We start from the raw sequence: 23,625 nt of genomic DNA, 5'->3' as shown, positions 1-23,625 counted from the left end.
AAAAAGCATTCCCATGTCAAACAATTTTAACTACCGCTTTTAAAACAATAGTAAAAAAGAAGGGACGATCGGCTTCAAACCCAACTTGTACGGTAACTATCTCGATGCAATTAATATAAAGCAATCATCTGTAGGGCCAAACTTCGGCGCTCTCCCCAAAATTGTTTCCATGCTGCTTCCATCAGGCGGCCGCAGCAGATGTTGGCTGTTAAAGGGCGCAGACGACACAGTTCATGACTTCTCGGAGGCGGCTGCGCGCCACATCTGCAGTCGATGAAGGCGAGCGCAGAAGTGTGGCAGACAGAAAGAAAACGTCAGCCAGGCCAAGCCAACCCTCTTCCATGCCGGGGCTAAAAATAGAGGGGACGTTCGCCCTGCCGCTCCGGCCGGCCTCGCCAGTCCCGGGCAGCGCTGTCGGAGGAGAGCATCCGGGATGCGGCGGGTTCACGCCGAGGAAGCGAACAGCGGCGGCAGCCTCCGACTGCCGCTCCGCACTCGGCTCCTCATTAACTGGGCGGCGATCCAAGTTCATCTGGGCCCCAGAGAAAGGCAATGCTTGTGTTTAGACCGCACAATACTGACATAACATTAACAGATTTACATATGCAAAACTGTGAAGCAACAGGCATTCCCCCTCAATTGACCCACAGCTTGTAGTGGCTGCCGAGTTATTCCCTGCTTAGGCTCTGTAACCAAGTGGGCGTCATGCGACTACCATCTGGGTACCACTTATTTAAAGCTGGCAGTCTCTCTGTAATAGGCAAGCTGGCAATAAGCAGGAAGGGAATAAATTGCATCATTTAGTTAACATCCACTTGCTTTGCGGCTGTTAAAAACCCATGACTGAATAATAATTTGGTTATTTCTTTTGCCAGACAATGCTGTCAGCCAAATCGTACTACGCATGCTGTAAAACGTCAGCTTGCAAAATTTCCACTTTAAAAATAAAGAAATTCACAGTATAATGTGAGCTAAGAAGTTTTTCTAATGCTAGCGACTCAAATGCAATCGAGTTCTAAAAATAAACTTGCACTACTGTAGTCACCAAATTCCGCTTTTCCCTAAAATCTTAGCCTTTGTTTTTATCAGCCACCCACCCCAATCCATTAAACTTGCCAAACATCGCCGACCTGGCCCATAACGAGCAGAGGAACCGGGGTCCACTCGCAGGAATGCTCATTAGATCCAAACACATCTTCATTTCATGCTACCCACTGCCCTTCTCATCCTTTCCCTTAATCCATAGATTTTATCATTTCCTTCTGTCTAACACAACTGCTTTCACACGCATCGCTATCAAAGAAAGTGGTTGAAACCCTAGACCACTGAAATGCAGCTAGAACGTACCCTTTGTAAAAAAAAAAAAAAAAAAGGGAAGAAAAAAAGAGCTTTTGAAGTGGGTTTCTCTTTGGGGCTCTTCAGTTTGCAGAAAATTAAGTTACCAATAGTAATCAATTTTTTTTTGTCCCAATTTGCTAGAAATACAAACAGTCTGGCGCACACGTATCTCAACATCCATCTCTCTTCAGGACTAAAGGAAAAGCCCATGCTGAGTCCGCTTTTATACTGCAAAGATAACAAGGGTTCGCATTATACAGCGGGAAAAGTCAGAAGTAACGTTTCCATCAAGATTAATGGTGAGGAAGAGCCAAGAGCACAGTCTACGGGTAAGAGTTCTCTCAACACAGGCTACAGCATCTCCGTTTTTCACAAAACCAGGCTCGCTCCTCCCTTATTACATTCTGAAGGGACATCAGGGACTCTGAAGTGCAAAACCAATTTAAGACAACCGATAGTAAGTGGAAACGTGAGTTCGTTAGTAACTCGCTTCCAGTATTGGCAATGCAGACAGCCTCGGGGAGAGGAGCGGTCAGGCTGCCGTACGCCTCGCACGTCTCTGCAACGGGCAATCTGCAACGATGCCTCCATCATCCACACTGGGTATGGTGCCGAAAGACCATGTGGTCGGGCATGGAGGTGTCAAAGGCAAATGGGACACAACTGTTTCCCCTCCCCATCCCCATCTTGTCTCCAGCGCAGGTCTAAGGCACTAAGGCAGAGCCCAACGGGCAGAGGTGCCAACCTCCACGCCGTGCCACGTCTCAGCACGCCACCAGCCGCAGGGCGGGTGGGTACGCCCAGGAGCACGTATGGTTTCAATACAGCTCAGCCCTTTAATAATCCAGCAGCGACACAGGATAGACCAGGTGCAACAGGACCTGCAGCACTCAATCTCAAAATGCTTCCTGAGCCAACACACACGACGATTGTTCATGTAAAAAAATAATCATTTGGAAAGGGACCTTTTTACAGGCTTCCACGGCACTGTGCAGCTCAGCTGGCGCAAGGCGGGCAGGGAAACGCAGGACCCACGGCCACCCACAGCCCACCGCAACGTGGGACCGTCACCCTGGAACACAGCAGCGCCATGGACAATCATAACAGCTTGCAGGCTTTTACAAAACAGTAACAAAAATAAGATGGAAAGAGAAAAGAGTTTTACATGGCGTGATCCTGTACCAACCCGACACAACAGTGGTCAGATGAAGGGGGAGAAAAATAGGGAACCGAAACAGAGGGCAGAGAGAAATCTGTCAGAGGAAATGCAATGCCAGAAACTGCTCCAGGACCCGGTGGCTCGCTGCCAACTAAAAAAGCCTCCAAAAAAATAAGGCTACAGAGCCCCCGAAACCTCCCTGATGAAAAAGCACTGTGCAGGCTGAGGTTTGTCAAGTTATGCTTGCTGTGCCTGCTCCACCGCTCTCCCCAGGAGGTCTCAGCCTGCAATACTTCTCTGGAGAGGAGACCCAAGGCTTCCAGTAACTTTGGCAAGTTATCCTTTGGGAAACATGCATCCCCTAAAGCAACTGTGTATCTCGGAGAGTGTCTGAAAAGCTTCACAGCACTGGGCCTTAGCACTTCTAATTGCATATACCATACCCAAGATCATCAACCCAGTAATGCTGTCACACATGTGGTACATTACTGTATGGTCAATCTCCCTAATTATTCTTGAGTTATTTTTTCCAGTAGATCTACAAAATTATCAGCGTAAATCTCAAAACATTTACCAGTCAACAAACTCAGCACAACAGACATAAGCTTGGCCCCAACAAATAAAAAGACTGAGGAAAACGTATTTATTTGTAGCAAATGTCCTTTCCTATAACCGTCAAATAGATTACAACTGCATTTCTTTCCTCGCATTGCACCCTGGGAACCAGACATTTAACTAGCACACACTACAGTCCTGGATTAATCATAAATAGAATATATTTTTAAGTGCATTAATTATGTAACAGATGCTTCCAGGATTCCAATGGAGGTAATTTTTAAAATCCCAGTGTACAGTTTTATGAATCTGTGCAGTTTCAAGGTTGTTTTTAATTTGTGCTCAATACTACACTTACTTAAAACCAAGAGGTAATCAACCACTGCCTAATTTTTATTTTTTTTTTTTTATTTCAATGCAGACTGGAAGATGTAGCCTACGCTGTTAGCATCGGACATCCCAGCTGCCAATGGAGGTTCCTCCCATTTCTTTGCCATGATAGTGGGTTTGGATAATGAACCATGTGAATACAAGATTTTGCATTTGCTTTCTCCTATTCATTTCTCCCCCTCAGACTAATTTCTGCCATTTGGAAGTCCCAGCCTCCTCCTGCACATCCCCACTCCCCTAAGAGATATACAGTGCATGCAGAGTCCCTGACAAGGACAGCAGGGTGAAGGGCAGGGTGCTCAGGCTCTCCAGAGAGCCCTTCATTTATTGATGGGGTACCATGAAATAACTCTCATTGCGATGCAAGCACACCGGCACAGTACAGGGGCTGGGTACACGGGGTGGGTGGACTGAGACCCGCTGCCACCACTGCACAACAGAGCTCCAGGTCACCTACCAAACCCCCTCTAAACCACGAGCCCTGCGGTGCCTTGCAGCAGCAGCTGTCATCACAGCTACACCTTCAGAGGTTCTGCTGCTGGCTTGCTTTGAAAAACAGAGTAAAACTGAGTTCACTCAAAAAGAATGTTCTTCCATACTAGTGAAAAATGGGGTTTGCCTCACTTACCTTGATGGTAACACACACTGCATACCCAGGTGTGGGGAATACATGCAGAACCATAGTATTTTCTTGCTAGCTAGTTACTGGGAAATTCACTGCTTGTACAGCCAGCTTCAGCTGCTAACAACCACGGGCAACTTCACCAATGACGAGAGGTTGTGTAGGGTCTCCTGGCCATGGCACCGCAGCAAGAGGTGCTGGCTGGGGCACGGGTGGGACGCTGGAGATCTCAGCAGCCCTCAGAGGGCTGCACCGCAGCACCCTGGGGGGGAGCACCACGGCCTCCATGTCTTGGGTGAGAAGTTTGCTTTTCTCTCCATCTTTGCACATCGCATAATTCTTGGATCAAGTCACAGATCTCCTCAGAGAGCTTCATCTCTGCTTCTGCCTGCAATGCTTAATTCGTAATGATTCGGAGGGGCCTTTTTCCAGGCACTCGCTGCGTGTGCAGCCTGGTAATGGGAGAGCCCATACCCCAGGAGCGTTACGCTGGCCTGGGTTTCCCCTTCAACAAACCCTCCAACTGGTCTAGGAGGAGAGGGGAAAATACAGGAGCACGGAGAGCAATTAAGGCTCCAGTCAGATGTGGTGTTGACACATAAGATCAAACAGCGAATAACCCTAACAGGAGGTGAGCATTATTTAGGAGTATGTATAGTTGCACATGCAGAATATGAAACCTCAGCACTCGGTGCAGAGAGGGGGTGAGGACCAGAGCAGTTCAGGACTGCAGCTCTGCTCACCTGCACATTAGCCACCCCTGGGCAGACCTGGCAACTCAAGTTGGGTACAAACCAAGGAGGAAGAAGTGGTGGATAATAAGTATTTTATTCCTACTAAGTATTTTATTCTGACTACTACTCCTTTCAAAAATAAGGGTAATAATTAAAAGTGAGGGTTAATGCTTTGATGCCTCACTTCACAGACTGCACTTTCAAATTCCTCCACAAGACAATGCAAAAACAGGTAGTTAACGGGCCGTCAGCTGAAGGCGCAGACGAATTTGTGCAACACCAGGGAGGCCCCAGGGCGGGCAGCTGGGTGCTGGTCTCCGTCTGGCTTCCCCTGACGCATGGTGCACGGCATTGACGGTGAGAGCCGCGCGGGTGTAGCCCCGTCCAGCGGGCACCCGGCCTTTCCTCATACCGCCAACATTCCTGCTGTTTCCAGCCTTCCCCAAAATTATCCATCGGCTCAGAAGGAAATCACACGGGGCACAGACCAGCCTCACCCCACCTCATCTGCAGACATCGGTCACTCAGCAAGGCTTGGAGAGAGTCAGGGACGCCCCAAAGTGCCAACGCTTCCTGAAACACCCCACCGATCCCTTCCCATGGGAGCATGGGGACAACCAAACAAGACGAGCTCTCATGGGTGAGAGGACGACCCTGCACGGGCAGGGTGACCGACCCCGAGCACACAGCCTGCGCGTTCCGCCTGGTAGAGGGATTAGGTCCCTGCCAAACTGTGGCATCACTTCACCCCCATAATCCCCGTGACACGCGTGAATGCCGACACCATGCCAGATTATGGGTAAGGTGATAACACTCGTAGGCCGTACCTGCTTGGCACAGCTCAAGCCCGGCTCCCTCAGGGCTCCTCCAGTTTCACTTCCTGCTAACGTGCACCTGCACCCATTTCAGAAGCAATAAAAGCATAAACCGTATTTAAAGCTTTACTCAAACCCCAATATAAGCCTGAGCGAGCCCCGTGCCGCGCTAACGACCGTCCGTGCCCACACCTGGGCTCGCAGGCGGCCCTGCCGCAGACGGAGCCGGCGGCGCTGCGCATGGCTGTCCCTGCACGGGCAGGCACCGGCAGCCATGCTCCCCAGCCACCTTCACACCACAACATATCCAACACGTACATCCTGCACGATGCTGAGTGAACAGTGGCTACGGGTCAGACCCTTTCTGGTGTAAACCGAGGTGATGTCGCTGAGTTCTGGCCATCTATCTCCTTATCAGCTTCTCTTTAACTCAAAAGTTAGCTAGCAGGCTGGACACAGTCTTATCCGAGTTTTATGTGCAGCTGTATTTGCTTATCACGCAGAGAAGTTATTATGAAAACAAGAAGAAACAACAGCTGCTAGTAACCTGGATATCTCTCAGTGCCCTAATCAGAAATATCCAGCCTCTGGACCAGCTTATCACCTACTGCTAACTGGGAAGAAGAAAACCCAAAGAAAAGACGATGCTGGGCTTTTCTGTATATGCACGTTAACAACTTTAGTAGCTGGCACTGAGGGAGCACCGTTAAATTAACAATTAAATGAAAACCCACACGCGCATTTGGCGGGGTGGTCCCATCAGCAGGCACTGCTGGGAGCTCGCCCCAGGGCAGCTGGGCAAGGAGGACTCCGCTGCCCGGAGGGAGAGGAGCAGGTCCAGACACCAAGCCTGTTTCACCAAAGCCAACCAAGAGGCCAGAGGTTTATCGGGGGGTGGCCCTGACCCCCCCCTCCCCATCCCTCCTCTGACCTCCACAGAGTCCAATGAAGATGCTCAACTGGCAGAAAACATTTTTTTCCTGCATAAGTTAGTTTTCTGCTGGTCTAGCTTCCCGCGTGGTCTCACCCTCTGGTCAGGCCGAGTCAGGTGAAGCGTTGGGGACGCGATGGGGAGCAGCCAAGGACAAGCAGACAGATCTAAATCTACTTAGCTGCAACATGAGCCAAGCCCTCCTTCCATACAGCACCTAGCACGCTGTCAAATAGTCTGTGAAAGCAGCGTCAGCCTTCATCTGAGATAAAAAACAAAGGTAACGGCTTTCCAAGGAAACAATTCTCATTTGATACGTGTCATGAAGTTGCGAGCGCATTTGAGTCACAGCACACGTGTGGACCATTGTAATGCACTTGCAGAGCAATGTGTCCTCCTCCTCAATCTGCTGAGAGCATCCACCAGGCAGAGGTTGACATGCGGAGGTGATTCAACGCCGATGAACAGAAACATTAAGACATGCTGTTCTTAAAACGGGGGCTGTACCTGACACTAGTTTTATTTACCAGGAAAGTTTTCTGCTCTGTATGCCCTTCCCCTTCCAATTTACCCATCCTACCCTGGACGGCTCGCCACAGTCAGACAAATAGACAGTGTTTCCAATACAGGCAGATATTTTTTTTTCTTTTGGACCTATGACAAATACCAGTTGAAAATGTGAATATTATTTTTTTAACTGACAGGGTATTACACATAATATCTTCCACCCCCCCCTCCTTGTCCTTATGCTATATAGCAAGAGAAGGGAAAAAAAAAAAAAAGGAGGAAAAAAAAATCTTCCCACCAGAATGTAAATATTTGTGCGTAGCGAGAACAAAGTATTTCCATAAAGCTTTCAATAAAGGATGACTGCAGGCCAAATTTTACTCTTAGATACAGGCACATAACTCCAACTAAAGTTACTCAGAGCTGCCCAAGTTTATGCAGAGGCCAACTCAAGCATCGTGCATTCACGTACAGAAGGACTGTGTGCTCAGGAGCCATGGCCAGACTGCCAGCTCTTTCTCAAAAGTCAGATGAGATTTGCTTCATATCAGTGAAGAACTTCGGAGATGAGTCAAACCTGCAGGATTTGCTGCAATACTCGCTGCAAAAGAGGATGTGAGAACTGGCAAGTACGCTGTGTTTACTCACTGTGCCATCTAATTCTGGAAACTCGAGCTGAGATTCAGCGTTCGAACACGACTCCAAGGGGTGGTGGGAAGATCCTGGCCACGTTACAAAGCCACTCGTTGGGCAAAAACAGTGGTATCTACTTAAACGTGGCCGCGGGCTGAGACAGGCAGAGGTCCTGCAGCTGGCGAGTGAAGTGTCCCTGAGGGGGCTAGTGCACCGCATCTGCCGCTAGCCCCGGGGACCAGCCTCCACAGGCAAAGGCTCACAAGAGGAAAAGCGATGCTCGAAAAATCACGCACTGCTTCAGTTAATGACACAGATTTACACTGGGTGTTAGCCTGTTTTGCTAAAAAAAGCCAACCAGATTTCTTTTTTTCCTGGTGCAAACTGTCCTTTATAGAGACTATTAATATCCCTCTTACTTCAGTTTAAGCTATACTTCTCTTCCTTGTTCTCCCACTGACTTAAAAGATAACTAGCAAAACGAGATCTAATTTATCTGTACTTTTTGTCCTCGTCCCTTTCCTCCTGTTACGGCCTGGACAGGCAGACTGTTTTCTAGGGGAACCGCTGCGTGGAGCACACAGTGTAGATTTGCTGTAATATTCACATTTTTAACCAGAAAATTAAAGAAGATACCTAGTTTATAGTAAACAGATCCCCTCTGATTCTGGTCTCATGCAATTAGTTTTGTTTTGCACAAACTAATATCTGAGATAAAACACCCTGCTATAAACAGCCATCTCAAATAGCTACAAAGATATTCCTCGCTATCAGACACCAGTGAAGACAAACAGCAGCGGAGGGCAGCAGCCAGGAGATTATGCTGAAACAAATGCGTTTTTATTTTTCCCCTTAAATTACAAAAGATTATCATTTTACTCAGCAATACCCCTTATTAAATTGAAACTCTCCACATCAGAATTAAATACGTCCTATCTACTTAAAATGAAGTGTATTATTTATCACTAATATTTAATGACAAAAACCTGATAACTTTCTCCGATTATACCACTGATTTCCTCCAGTCATGCATCATTGGCTCTGCTGGTCATTAGCATTATCACAGTGCATAAACTCTGGCTTATGCAGCAAGTTTGATAACAGAGCCAGACGCCTATAGCTACTATTTTTCAGTTTGTTCAGATTTACTAGTTTACCTCGCTACAAGCGTGCCTCTATCTAATGGCATCTACTATAATTCCTAGAAATCCTAGTTAATAAATTGCCATTTCCATGCAACACGCTTCTGCAGGATCAGAATTCCTTGGCAAATATAAAGCACTTGCTGAAAAATCAGATTTCCCCTTCAACCATCTCAGGACCCTTTTCTGGGAAGACCATATTCCACCCAATGTGAAAAATAAATAGGAAATACCTAGTCGTCTCCAACTGTTTAATACTAAGAATATGCTGCATAGGCTTAAGATATTTTAGTTTAATTCACAGGTAATGTTCCATTTCAACTTTAATGAAATAGTATTTTTGAGTGCTGTAGATACTGCTTTTAGAGCGGTGAAGGGGGGGGGGGGGGAATCAGAACAAACGTCGACATCAGCTAAAATACACCAAGATGAGTTTCTCCCATTCTGAGTTAAATCCTGTAACTGAAATGACGGATTAGAAAGGTTTCCTGCATAAGACGACCATTCCTTACACGACCGGCCTTCAGAAAACTCAGATGGGTTAGCCAGAAAAAAAACTTTAAAATACTTATACAAACAATAATTATGCTACATACTTTTGACATTCCTCTTTCAAAGCCTTTAAGTATCAAGTAATTTATCACTGAAAAAATACATTTTCGCTTTTCCACATGTACAACTCGGGAGCTTTACAACCTAATATACATTATCTGATCATCGATGCACGGGCACGTCATTTAAAACTAACAAAAACAATTTCCTACAAGCTATTTCAGAGCCTCCTTCTCCCAGCACTCATTTAATTCAACCAGAACAGGATGGGACCCCTGACACAACTCTCTGATTAAAATAAATTACCAAAGTTGTTAACACATTATTACTATTGCAAAACTTAGGGAGAAAAATCTCTCCTCTAAATCTGCTAAGGTAGATATAGGCTATGATGTTCTGTACAAACATCCAGAGAGATTCCTACTGCACGTTAGGCGCGTGAATATTCCAAGATTTTATTCTCTGAGACAAACTGATTTATTTTTTTTTAATTTTTTTTTTTTTATATTCTGTCCACTCAAGGAAGCTCCCGTGACTTCGACAGCGGTACTGGGGGCTTAGGCCACATAACCGAAGCAAAATCTGGTTGTCTCATATACTGCACATGGAAAGACACCTATATTCATGAAGTTCACCCAAGGGGGAAGAATAATTTACAGTACACTGATCAACAGAGTTTGCATGTCTGAGGGAGCCCTATTTGAGAAGGAGAGCAGTTATGAAAGCAGAAAGTATCAATACTAACGCGATTGGTGCCACTGTGTTATGCTATTTGCCAGGCAGAATTGATACCACTCATAGAAAATTTCAGTTTGGGTATAGTTTTAGTATTACTAACTGCAATATTAGAAGTAGGGGCCATTATATGAGAAACGGCAGCAATTTGACAAGGTTAATGCCAAATTCTGCGTTCTCCGTTGAGGCAAAAAAACGGATCAAGCCCTGGAAGAACAGCAGCGAGCTCAGGAGCGCAGGATGCAGAAGCACTAACACAGATGCTTCCCCAGCCCCTGCACCTCTCACCGTCCGGGGGCTTCAATCTGATCCTTCAAAAATGAAACGGTGAAAAATATTATCATTGTTCTCCTCTGCCCACCTGCTCCTCCATCTGCACGTGCACCCTCTCCATAACGTGCTTTTGACCTTACTGAGCATCAGCCAACATCAAAAGCCTTTTCGGCCGCGTCCTGCCCCGGCCTTGGCCATTCCCTAAAATCTGGCTTCAGCATCCTCCAAACAGTCCAACGCCGGAGCTGCTCCGGGACGCCCCATGGCCCCCTGCACTGCCACTGCTTTTAAGGGGATTTCTGCCACAGGAAGAAAGGAGGATTTACACTACCGATTTTAACGGAATTTTTCTTTCCAGCGCAAGCATAAAACGTGGGAACTGGGCTGGATGAGTTAAGCGAGCTGCCTGACCGGCTAACAAAAATTTGTCATGAGGTTCATGGAAGATAGAGTTCATGACTCACTGTCAGCAAGCTTACTATTACAACATAAAAGCTATTATTAAAAAAAAAAAAAAAAAGCAAGCACCAAGGCAAACACTTCAAGAAGTTAAAAACTTCTTAACCCCAAACAGACCGCTCCTGAGCTAAGACTTGCAATGGGCCCAGCTGACAAAAGTCATAAAAGACAACCTGGAAAGACTATCAGAATAGCATACTTTAGTTGCAAAAAACCACAAACAACCCTATTTCTGCTCCCTTGGCATTCCCAGAAGTTTCCTGGGCAGAGGTGTCCCACTCACGCTCACCTCCCAGCTCCCCGGTAGCAGAAACAAACTTCACATTCGCTATGCGACACTAGGAAGATGCTTTTTAAAACTGACACTAGTTCCTAAAGAAATATCAGTTAATTACTTAATCCTTCTTAATGGAATGATTAACATCCTTTCAGCAAACAAGGCTGTGATGATTTAACGTTTTACTGCATGTTTCATTACAGAACCGGTAAAATTAATACCGCTCCCCTCTCATCTGCTGCGACCACTCATTTCTTTATAATCAGTTACATTTTTCACTTCTGCAGAGCAGCCTCTGCACCCGGCCGAGAAAAAGACTCCAATATACAAAAATCTGCATCGTCGTTATTCTGCTGTGAAGCCAAGGACCAACCTCCAGACAGGAACTAACTTTCCATCAGAAATGCAGGTGGCCGCAGCGCCGGGGAAATCAAGGTACGAGGCAGCAGGGAGCAACGAGCCCTGGCGCGAGGCTGGAACAACTTCATCAGCATCCCGGGAACACCGCGCCGCTGCGGAAAAGGGGCAGCCACTTCAAAGGGAACCAGGGAGGGATGTTTGAATCCAGGCTCAGACAGCTCCTGAATCCCTGAGAACCCCCGTCCGCCTTTTTGGCAAGAACAAAAGTCTTTTCAGGGCTCCACCGCTCGCTGCAATCAAACCCAGGCTCAGACATTAATTCTGCAGGCAAGTGTTTTGCAGGAAGGGGAATTCAGCATCGATTTTTGTGATCAGATGTTTAGCGGCTGTTCTGAACACACCAGCAATCCCCCCTCACCATTTTATCTTCCTTTATCACAAGCTTTTTAATAGAGACATGACATTCTGCTTACTGCTGGGCTCTCTCTATTTATCTCTCTCTTAACAACACTTTGGCATCATCGGCTCCGCTATCTAAATCAGCAATAGTGCATGTCCGGTCACATAAAACCGGAGAGGGTTTCCCGAGATGCCTTGGGAAGTCTGACTACTCCAGTTTACTGATGTGTTAATATGCCTGATCTACTAATTAATGAACAAACAGCTTAGGCTCAGAGCTGGGGGAGGGACACCAACACGAAGACTGCGGAGAGCCCAAGGAAAGACACTTGACCCTAATTGTTAGCAACAAGATGACAAGACTGATCGGGAAGTACAGCTAAAACTTGGATCCAACGTGAAAGGAAATGTCTGGCGAAGAGGGGAACACTAACGATGCCGTTAGAGGCTCCAGCCAACCTGCAGAACTGTGCCACCTTCTGTCAGGCTGTCGGTGCTCAGCACCCGAGCGCCAGGTCCGGGCTCCCCAGCACCACGCTCCCAGCCCATCCTTCTCTCCATGCCTAAATCCTCACCCTCCTCCTGCGACTCTGCAGCTCCGGGGATGTACACCCCAGCCAAGGAGAGCCAGGAGTTTGCCCCGACCCACAATCAGGAGATGAGAAAGCACGGCTCATCCTGCACCTTCCCAGCAAAACCTCCTGCCTTTGGCAGCACGCAGAATCCCAGCAGGTGGGTTTTAAGAAGGACCAAAGTTCAGCTGAAGTTTCAGCCAGACCCAGTTTTATCCAGGGCAAAACTTTCCTCATCTTGAAAGCACCCTGGACCACATACCACAAAGGAGATGCACTGCGGTTGCACCAGCAAGAAGGGTCCTGCGCAGCGAGTGCACGTACCACCACTCCGGGAAATGCTTCCGTATATTTTAAAAAAAATTGGAAAAAAAGTCATAAATGCTTTCTACCTGAAAAATCAATTAAATCAAGAGTCACAACAGTTCAAGAGACCCTTCAGCACCATGCTCTGGGCCAGACATCCAGAAGAAAGTTGACTTACAGACTGCACATCCAGCGCTGCCACGCTGCAAATGCTACACCACGTTATCCCGCTGCACGAGGAGCCTGCGTTTTCAGGGTACGTCTGATTTAACAGCGGTGCTAAACTAACTTATTGAGGAAATAGACACTTCTAATAAAAACACAGTGACAAGTTCTGTACAGAGAGAGCGATTAGCAGTAAACAATACACTGGAGAATCATCAGAATAAAACATTCTGAGTATTTATTTGTGTTGCTTTCCGAGAGCATTGCAACTGAATGGGAAACCGGGAGGAAAAAAGCCCACCATTAGTTTCAGAACAGCACTCCCAGAAACACTGTAGCCTATCAGATATATGTAAATATTTTACGATATGGGCTCTATTTCAGTAGATCTGTCAAGATATTTACAGGGCTTGACAGTATTTCTGTCTTTAATTAAATTTTCACACACATACTTTAATGTAATTTAAATAGATTATTAGTTGTCAGAATATAGTATAAATTTTGTTTACGATTTAGTTACTTTAAGTACTCACACTGAGGAAACTCATTTAACCCCCTGACTGAGTAGCATTAAGTGTTGAGATGAGCCTTCTAAAGAGCTTCTACTGCCCTTTGCACTCTCGCAATAATCTTAAATTACTACAACTTAATTGCAATTTCAAGGCACTAAAATGGAGATGTTTTAAAAACAGCACAGGGAGGGTCAATGAGAGGAGAAAAATTATTTAGTCCTCCTCAGGTACCAGATGCTTCTTGGAGAGAAATTGATTTTCCCCATGCTCTTCTCTTTGCTCATTTTCCACAGAACACTATCTTCATTTTCAGGATGGCGCTGAACAAAAAGTTATCAAGATTATTCTGGATACTTGCCACATACAAACAGCCATTAGACATAAGCCTGTTCACTTGCATGCATGGAAGAGATCGGTGCCAGGAGAATAGAAAGACAAAACCCTAGAGCATATTTGCAAAGACGACTGCACGCGAACAGAGCCAGCAGCTTCTCTGACTTGGTAGCTCCAATGCTGAAGTAAGAAAAAAGAGCACATGTTAAAACACTCCAGACATCCCAACCAACAAATATCCGATCGCCTAAAAATAGAACAGCTGATTCCTCTACAGTCCGAAATGGTTTGGGTTTTTTTTTTAAATTAAAAGACTACAGAGTTCCCACAATTAAGTTTTTCCTCTAATGACTGCACGATTTATTCCATCCTACTTTTTTTTCTTCTGTATACACTGGCATCACCTTGTCACCTACGGTAGCTGCAATTCCCAATACGCCACGAGCTGCAGGAATCAAACAGCACAGTAGTTTGCAAGAGCAGCAGGCTGCGAGCAGCGTTTTTGTGAGTGCAAAAGCAAGCAGCTCTAGCAAACACAACATCATCTTCGTTTCTTATTGCAACGAGACATTTTACAAGGATTTGGCCAACAGAAAAAACAATCAGACACACAATTTCAACACCACCGTGCTTTAGCACGACCAAGCACTTACATGTGCCCTCAATGGCATGAAGTCAAGGACTCCGAGCCCAGCCATACCTTTCTAAGCATTTCAGTAAAGTTTGGTTGCCAGGACCTCTAAGAACAGTCGCAAAGACGCTGCTGGTCTCTATCGCGCAGCGTTTATAAATTCCACTTAGCAAATGCTTTCTGGCTCCTATTGCATATCATATCTCCGCTGAACCGCTCGCCGGGTGCGAAAACACGCTACTATACGTAAGGGGAGGAAAAAAAAAAGAAAAGTTTCAGTGATAGAAGTTAGTGACACAGACCAAAAGCCAAACCCAAAGGCAGCGACATCAGCAGAAGCCACAGTCGATGCCAGCGTGCTCTGGATCAGGCCCTGCGCAGCCGGGGCGGCTGACTGCACCCTGAACTCGCCTTTGGGGACACGGGGACTGTGCCATACCTACGAGCCGGCGGGTTGTCTTTTCAGAGCAGGGTGCCACCAGTGCCCCCGCGCCGCTGACCACCCCCTGGCCTTTGCCTCCAGCTGCCAGCGCCTTCCCACCCTGAGTGGAGACTCGCAGGGAAAAGCTCTGGGAAGCAACCTGATAGCAAGGATCACTTGAGGAAGAACTACCACGCGCTGTTTAATTCAAACGTAAGCTTAAATACTTAACAGCAAACAAAATGCTTGTGCACCTGAGCTGCCTGACTACTGCAGGGCCCGATCCTGCTCCCACCGAGGTGGGAATCCCCCGGCAAAGCTCCCTCCCGGGGCGCTGTGTCCGTGCACACGGACGATGCTGTGCTGGATGCACTCCGAAAGGCAGGAAAAGGCCTGAACAAACGCTGCGAACAGAAATCCAGCTACCTGCAAAAATCTCCCTACATCTTCTCCAGCCCTGTCTCAGCTGCATAAAAATATTTCAGCTCAGTGCCTTGAAGTTGCAATTAAATTGTAGTAATTTAAGATTATCACAAGAGCAAAGGGCAGTAGCAGCTCTTCAGCAGACTCCTCTCACCACTTAATGCTACTCAGTCTTGGGGTTAAATGAGCTTCTTTAGTATAAGTACCTTAAAGCAAGTGAATCGTAAACAAAATTTATACTATTTTCTGACAGCATATAATCTATTTAAATTTGTTAAAGCTTCTCGGAGAAAATTTAAGATGACAGAAGTATCATTATGCCCTATAAATAACTGGACAGCCTTGCAGAAATAACTGTATTTTACATACATATCCTACATATGTGTGTGCATATGTTATTTCATTTTATATACAAATACGTGCTCAACAGATATTTCACAAAAGGAATTACATTATCCGGTTCAATCTCTCAACATAAATGACCACAAGCAGTACAAATACTAAATGCTAAGCTGCATGCCATAAATTTGCCTTTTTACTACCAGCCTTTATCCTAATTTTTACAATGCCGCGAAACAGGAATAATTCTGGAGCTACAAATGTTTACAGTATATCATACCAAGGATGATAATGCAAATTTTAGCTCTTAAAAAAAGGTGATCCACTCCAAGAAAAAAGCATATTGCAGCATATGCTGCGCAGTAATGTCCAATGCATAATTCTCTGCTCAACTTTGCTGTTCCTTCTCTTACCAGAACAAAAACTAGCTGCATTAGGATTACCGGTGGAACTGATTTAAGCAGAAAATGTTTATAGATGTTAAAAAACATTGCACATTACCCAAAATGGCTTAATAGCATACATGTGCATGTTTAACACACATACTTTTTATTGTCTAATTAAAGTATATACCATAAAAATCTACAGGCTTTATAATAAGTTATGCTGGATGGTTATGAAACCTTACCTTATAAAAAGTATAAAGTACTTATTGTGTGATCTGCACTGCTAATTAAAGAAATGCTTATGTGAAAAGGTTTTAGATTTCTTAATTCTTCAGTAGATGTGCAGTGAGTCTGCCTCCTGATTAATATACATTAGGGTAACAGCCTTTTCCTCAGATTTTTTTTTTCTTATAGATATTTCCATTGTTTTGGAATACTTTAAAGAAATGAAAGAGGGGGCATGTGTGTAGAGTTTGTAGTGAAGTGTTTGAATACAAACACGAAACTGTCGAGCAACAAAAATAACCTAACTTGCACTGGTTAAGTTTTATTAATACTTAAATCCAAAATGTTTATGAAAGTAAAATCAACTATCTGTAAAAATTCCCTACTACTGTTTCCACTAAAAAAACTACACGGTAACAGAGTCTCTCTAATATAGCCATGAAGACAAGTTACACACGGTTTTGCAAAAATCTTGGCATATCAGAAATAAAGTGCCACCCTGACTGATTGGTAATACATTTGAAGGAAAGATATTACAAGTTTTCTAAACTCCAGGAACACAGCCATGCAACATACAATGCTTAATCACAACCAAACTCCTCTATTATACATAAGCATTTACACAGAGAAAAAAAAATAATAAATAAATCCATGTTTCCTTACAGTTCAGAGATCCAGAAATAAAAGCTGAATTCCACAGAACTTTTATGGTTTTCAACATTACACTACTGAAATGCTTTCTTCTCTGCAGCTCTAGACAGAAAATAAACCCAAATCCTAAGTCTCTCTGAAAGTGTACACAACGCACTCCAAACCACGATCACTCAAGAAAACCCGACCCCAAAACCCAGCCCATGCACAAAAACTAACTTTACAATCAAAATCACAAACAACAGAAAGCCTTGTTCGAAATAGTAGTTATTTTTCTCAAAGTTATCCTTTGGTTTCACAACAAAGATCAGCATTTGTAATGGTCCATTTCTGCATAAGTGAACATATAGCCTCGCTGCCTGATCGAATAGTCCAGAGCTTTCAGTGAGGCAGCTCCTGACAACAGCCCAGCAGCAGCTTTGTTTGATCTCTCCTGCCTTCCTTAATCTGGGTTGTCAAGGTTCACTTGTTGGAGGCTGTTTACTTTACTTTTTCCAGAAAAAAAAAAAAGTGATTTTTTTTTTTTTCTGTCTCTCATACAATGACTAATCCAAAGACTAAGGGGGAAGAATGCTGCCAATGCAAGATGTTAAAGCTACAATACCTTTTTGCAATGAGATTTTAGCCGACACCTTTTGAATGGTAACTAGTGAAGAGCTTCCTCCCCCAGTGCCCTGGTCCATTCAATATGGTTGTGAGATAGTTCAAATAAAATGTGCAAGGGAAAAAGATTCAGAGGAGAGAAATTGAAACCAGTAGCCCTGATTTCCCCTTCTTCCCCCAAATCTACTTGCAAAGATGCACGGTACCTCCTCGCTTCTCCGAGAACTTGAATTATTTCAGGCTCTCTCAAACTTACAAAAAGTAGGAGCTTCTCAGCAATAACAGAAACTGTAAAAATAATACTAAATCGAGTGAGATGCCTATTTTCCCTCTGCCAAAATACTAAAGCAAACCGTGGATTAACAGCACAAGCAGCAAGTTTCTTCGACGACATTCTTGAAACTTTGTCTAATTAAGAAGCTGTTATTAGTGACATCAACATTTGGTCAAAGCAGGTAAAACGCAAGTTTAGACAAACTATATGGAAAGGAAACGCAGTTTAGAGAATTGTTTTAATATTTATAACCATCCAGCACCCTAGAAATCAGCAGGCTACATTGTGTAGACGACACGCTACAAGCAGTATACATACATTACTCACTCAAAGAACAGTTACTAAAAATGAAACCTTAAACTTCTGAGCACAGAAGTTGGGCTCCAGCTTCTCTAGAGAAGCGGCTCTGCGAGCGCTCGCAGGCGGCAGATACCTCGGGTAGGTACGGGAGGTCTGAGCGCTGCTGCTGCCAGCCTTTGGGGGAAATCGGGGGGAAAAAAGAAAAGAAAGGAGGGAAAAAAAAAAAAAAAAGAAGTAATCTCACTCGGCTTAGTTCACTCAAAGCAAAAACACGCAATTAAAATCATTACAGCGAAGTGGCAGAAGGAAGACTCGCTAAAATCGAGGCGCTCCGCAGCCAGCCCGGCGATGCTCTCCGCGCCGGGGCCGCCGGATAATTAATAGTTGCGCGACGGTGGGGAGGGGGCGGCCGCTGCGCCCCGCGCAGCCCTGCCCGCGCCCCGCCGCCGGGGTTCGGCTTTTTTTTTTCAGGAAAAAGAAGAAAAGAAAAAAAAAAAAAACCCCACGGCGGGGCGGGGGGAGGAGGGAGGCGCGGACACGCCGCTCGGACGCCGCCTGCAGCGCGCACCCTCCCGTTGCCCGGGGGAGGCGGGATGCGCGGCGCTGCGCGGGACTGCGCGGGGCGGCAGGTGCAAGGGGCGCAGCGCAGCGCGGCCCTACTTACCGGGCGCCGGCGACCGCCCCCGGCTCCGCGGCGCGCAGCGAGCCGCGGTTCAGTCCAGAGGCTCCGCACCGCGAGTCTGCGCGGGGGAGGGGGGCGTGAGGGATGCGCGGTCCGCACCCGCGCAGCGAGAAGTTGCGCCGGGCTGGGGAGACGCGGAGGTTTATTCAAACACTTCGTCTCCAAAAAAAAAAAAGGGGGGGGGATGGGCGCAGCGGGCCCCAGGGACCCGGGGTGGGGGAGGATGCGCGGCGCGGAGCTCCGCGCTTGCGGAAGGGACTGCGCGGCCGGAAAGCCGCAACAGGTGCCGGGGGAAAGGGGGAGCGAAGCGGCCGGGCCCGGCGCGGGGGGGTGGAGGGGGGGGGCGCGGCCCCGCCGCAACTTCTTGCCCCGAGTACTGAAGTTGGGGCTTGCGCGCCTCTTGCGCGGGGGGACCCGGCGGAAAACACGAGGAAAGCGCGGGGGGGGGGGGCTGAAGGGGGAGGCAGGAGGCGCCGCATCCCGCTCTCCGCGGAGGGTGCGCGCAGAGCGGGGCCGGGGGGGGGGGAAGTTTCCAAAGTGGGCGGGTAGGGGGTGCGGGCGGCTCCGCAGCCCGGGGAGGGGGGTCCGCACCCGCGCACCGCCATCGTGTCCCGTTACCCCCCCCCCCCCCGGCCCCCGCGCCGGGGGGGGGGGGGGGGGGGGGGGGGGAAGCCGGGCACGTGGGGCCGGCGGGGGGAAAAGTGCAACAGCCCCGGAGGAGCGGGGAAAGTGTCGGGGGGCGCCGGACTCACCCGCAGGACTCGGCCTGCCGCTGCCCAGCACGGCGCGGCCCCGGCGCGGGCGGGCGGCGGCGCGGAGCGGCGCGGGTTGCCTCTCCGTCCCGTCCCTCCCTCCCGTCCCTCCGGCACGCCGAGCCCGGGCGGCGCGGCGGCGTGCTCCGCCGCTCGGTAAATAACAATAGAGCCCTCCGCTCGGCGCCGCGCCCGCGGGGCCCCGCACGCCGCCCCGCCGCGCCCCCGCCCCGCGCCGCCGCCCGCGCCCCCTCCCCGCCCCGCGCAGCCCCGCGCCGCCGCCCGCGCGGGCGGGCCGGGGGCGGCCCGCGACACCCCCGCGGAGGGAGATGTTGTTATTTTTTGCTGTTGTCAGTCTCTGACGTCACATCCACCTGCTGGGTAAACAAGGCTCGGTGCAAGGGAAAAATAATAATAAAAAAAAAAAAAATAAAAGCGGGAGGAGGACGACGCGGCGGGAGGGGAGGGGGGGGTGAGGGGTGGAAGTTCCGCCGGCGCGGAGCTCCGCGGAGGATGGGGGGGTAGGGGGGGCGGGCAGGGTCGGGCCGGAGGGGGCGGGGCGGCCCCGCGGGGAAGCGAAAGTGGCAGCGGAGCGCGCTGCGCAGCGCTGCGCGCCCCTGCGCGCCCCTGGGGAGAGTTCAGCGCGGGGGCAGGCGGGCCGGGGCTGCCCCGTCGGCGGAGGGCAGCGCCGCGCCCGCCGAGCAACTTTTCCGCAGCCGCCCCCCGCGGGGCTTCGCGGTGGTGTCAGGCCCGTGTAGCCGGGGGGCGCGGGAGACCTCGCAGGGCCTTCCGCGGGTGCCCGCGGAGCTCGCCTTACCTGCGCGGAGCGGCGAGGCGGACGCTGCCTGCGCTCCCCCTCGCAGCGCACGCGGTTGTTGGCGCAAACATTGCTTAGAAACACTGCGCGGGTGCGCAGCGGCGCGCACCGGCCGCTGAACGGGGCTGAACGACCCGAGGGCCGGGCTGACCGCGGCGCCGCTCCGCGGGGGCTGCCCCGGCCGCAGCCCGGGCCGCGGGTCTTCATCCCGGTGGGTGCGCGGAGCGGACCCGCGGACTGGCAGCGCTCCCGGCCGCGCCGTCCCGGGCTCCCGCGGAGGGACCGGTGGCAGCGCCCGCGGGGAGAGGGCGAGAGCCGGCACTGCCCGGTCCCCGGCTCCCCTTAGCGGCTCCGGCACTCGGGCACCGGAAAGTTTTAACATCACCGGCGGGCTCAGCCCGGACAAGGAGCAACCGGCGGCCGCGGGGGCTCCGTTGGCGGCGGCCGGGCAGCGCGGAGCTTGCGCGGGCGGGAGCGGGCCCTGCCGGGCAGCATCCTGCCTTCCCCCGGGATTCCGGCCCGCCGCCCCGCTGCAGGAGGGCCGGGACCTGCCGGCGGGACCGCGGCGGCGAGAGGGGCCGGGGCCAGGGCCGGTCCGTCGGCCGGCGCCCCGCGGGGATGGAGCCCTCGCTGCCCGGGCCCGGGCCGCTGCAAGGCGGGAGTTAGCGAGCGGCCGCGGAGTTGCTGAGCGACCGACTTTGTTCGGGGGAAAAACTTTTCTCCCGACCGCGGGGACCTGCGAGAACCCAATTCTCTTCCCCTCCTTTGTTTTTTTGGTTTTTGGGGTTTTTTTGGCGATTGCGTTCGCCTTCCCGCAGGACCGACCCAAACCTCCCGGGCCGCAGAGGGACCCGCTTTTAAACACCGCCACAGGTGACACGGGCCAGCGAACCGCTCCCGCGGGGAGAACCGCGCCTCCGCGGAGCCCCGCGGCCGCGCACCGGGCCCGTCCCCGCCGCCGGCCCGGCCACCCCGGAGGGCTCCGGCGAGCAGGGCCGGGACCGCGGCGCCACCTCTTGGCAGAACCGCTCCATCGGCGCGGGGAGCCGCTCCGGTAGCAATTAACACCTTAAATTACAGTAATGGCAAAGTACTTATGCCTAATTCATTATATTTTAAATAATTAAGAGGGGGAAAATCGCTGCAAATAAATATTTGCGAAGATGATGTTTGCGGCGTGCTTTAAGCGTAATCTTCGCAGACCGTCGGGGGAGCGCTCCGGTCGCAGCGCCGTGCTGCTGGAAAGGCACGGGGAGCGAAAACGCGCCGGGAACGGTGTTACTTTTGCAACCCCGTCCTCCCAGGCGAGGTACCGCGGAAAACATCGGGATTCGTGTGACTGAGAGGAATCACCAGCTTTAAACACAAATGCTTACCGTCATCATGAGCTTCTGTTGTTTAGGGGGTTTTGGTTCATCTGTTTCTTCAGTAGGAAGAAAAAAGGAGACGAGCCTATTAAAATAGAATTTTTTAAACACACACAGCCCCCCTCCCTTACTGTTCTAAAAAATATTTGTTTTACATTTCATCCTGGAATAAATGTTGTTTATTGGAAACTTCTTCGTCTCCTGTTTTTAACTTCGCAAATCTAAACCAGTACATCAACTCTGTAAAACATGATTAATTCCATAGACAATACCAGCGGTGGGACTTCTCCCTCCCCCTCCGCCAATGTAGCTGCTAATTGTACTTGAATTGTTTACTGCTGTATTGTTTTACAAGTGCCTGGAGAAAGATGCTTGATATTCCCACCACCAGCAGAACCATCCCAAGAGCTTGGCAGATTTTGGCAAGGGTGTACACAGGCTACAACTACAGCTTGTTAGCTTAAAAAAAAAATTATGAAGGTGATGACGCCTCTGTAATTATAGGTGTTACTTGTTTTAAAGTCAGAATGTTTTCCAAGCTACTGTAACACCACACCTCCAGTGTCCCAGGAGCCAGGCCTTGGAGTCCTTTCCGCTTTAGTCACCAGTTTACGAGGCTTTGCAGAGCACATCACCAGGCTGCACGGCTGGTTCCCGGGCCACTTTGCACTCCTGCGTAGGTGCAAAGCCCATGTAGGTACTCAGCTATTATTCTACCTTTTACATGAGGCACAAAAAGTTGAGATACATACTACATACCACCACAAAAAGCTGGTGGACATACTAAAAAGAGAAACATATGTTGGTTTCACAGTTTGGTTTTATGATTCTCTGACTTTGTTTCAAATAACCTCAATGTTCTCACGGTGCTCAGTAGCAGAAGAGAACCTGTGAGTACCCTCGTACTACAGCTCACAGCAAAACCCATTCTGGGGTTAGAGGTTGCTCCTGTCCACATCTCCTTGCTTTGTGTGTAGAGTCAGGGCAAGTCAGATCATCTGGCAATAGATACCCTTCAAAGGGGCAGAAGATGCTCTGCCCATCACACGGTATGCGCGTGAGGCGAATAATGCCAGACATTTATTTTGCCCAGCTAACTTTAAGGATGGGATGAGTTGACTTGGTGATGAGGGGGAATTTTAAAAGGCATAAGCATGCAGTTTAGAGGCTGAGCCCAATGCTATTGGCAACACTTGTGCCAACTTTAGTGGAAGCAGGATCCATTCTCCAATTGGAGAAATCCCACAAACAGATAAAAGTAACGCGACACAGCTATGGTCTCAAGGTGGCTTGACTGACAGAAGGAAATGTATAAAGTCATCCTCCCAAATGAAGACTGTAGCCAGATCTAGATAATTTTTAAAATTCAATATTGTTTTATAACATCTCTATAAAAAAAAATTGGGGTGTTTGGGTTTTTTTTTTCCTCCAGCATCCCAAACTCTGATGCCTACTTTGCAAGTGCATTCACACCCTTCATCTGCTTTTGTTACTAGACTTTCTTGATTTCCCTGGTCACGGCGGAAGCCGTGTCCCAGCCTGTGCTGAGAGGATGAGCTGGAGCAGAACCAAGCCTGTGTGTGCCAGGAGACACGCAGTGCCACTCTGCAGCCACCCTGAGGGCCAGTGCCGGGCTGGCTGCGGCAGGGGAGGCAGCGAGCAGCACGGCCTGCTTACTGCTGCTCGCGAGGAAGACAAACCACTCTTCTGCCCCATGGCAGCGTGATCCGGGGAGAACAGGCTGGGGGCTGGCTTCACACACAGGGCAGCACGAGTCAGGCACGATATAAACTGCATTTTGCTCTGTTGTGAGCCCAGGGGAGCTCCACTGCGGTCGGAGTTGCTCTGGATTTGCATTGGTAGTGCAGAGACACAAGTTTTGTATTCACCCCGGACTCCTCGGGGCTCCTCAGCAGATGGGAAAGGCTCCCCATGTCCTTACCCCCACTAATCCTCTTTACTCCTTGAGGTGTCCCTCCAGCCGC

At 49.1% G+C, this 23,625-nt stretch overlaps 1 protein-coding gene across 4 annotated transcripts in view; it reads right to left on the bottom strand.

Moving 5' to 3' along the window:
* Positions 1-19,600, bottom strand: part of FOXP1 (forkhead box P1) — a 389,835-nt gene extending 370,235 nt beyond the window's left edge. For 2 of the 4 annotated variants that reach the window (XM_054837685.1, XM_054837709.1), the window contains exon 1: positions 18,267-18,425. The gene's annotated coding sequence lies outside the window, so the exon portion shown is untranslated. Of the gene's footprint in view, positions 1-18,266; positions 18,426-18,686; positions 18,816-19,456 lie in introns of those variants that run through there. The other 2 variants (XM_054837687.1, XM_054837688.1) reach the window with 2 other exon arrangements.
* Between the last annotated feature and the right edge of the window lie 4,025 nt (positions 19,601-23,625).

The sequence above is a fragment of the Grus americana genome, chromosome 11, assembly GCF_028858705.1.
Source record: "Grus americana isolate bGruAme1 chromosome 11, bGruAme1.mat, whole genome shotgun sequence".
Taxonomy (NCBI): Eukaryota; Metazoa; Chordata; class Aves; order Gruiformes; family Gruidae; genus Grus; species Grus americana.
This window is presented reverse-complemented; position numbering and strand designations above follow the sequence as displayed.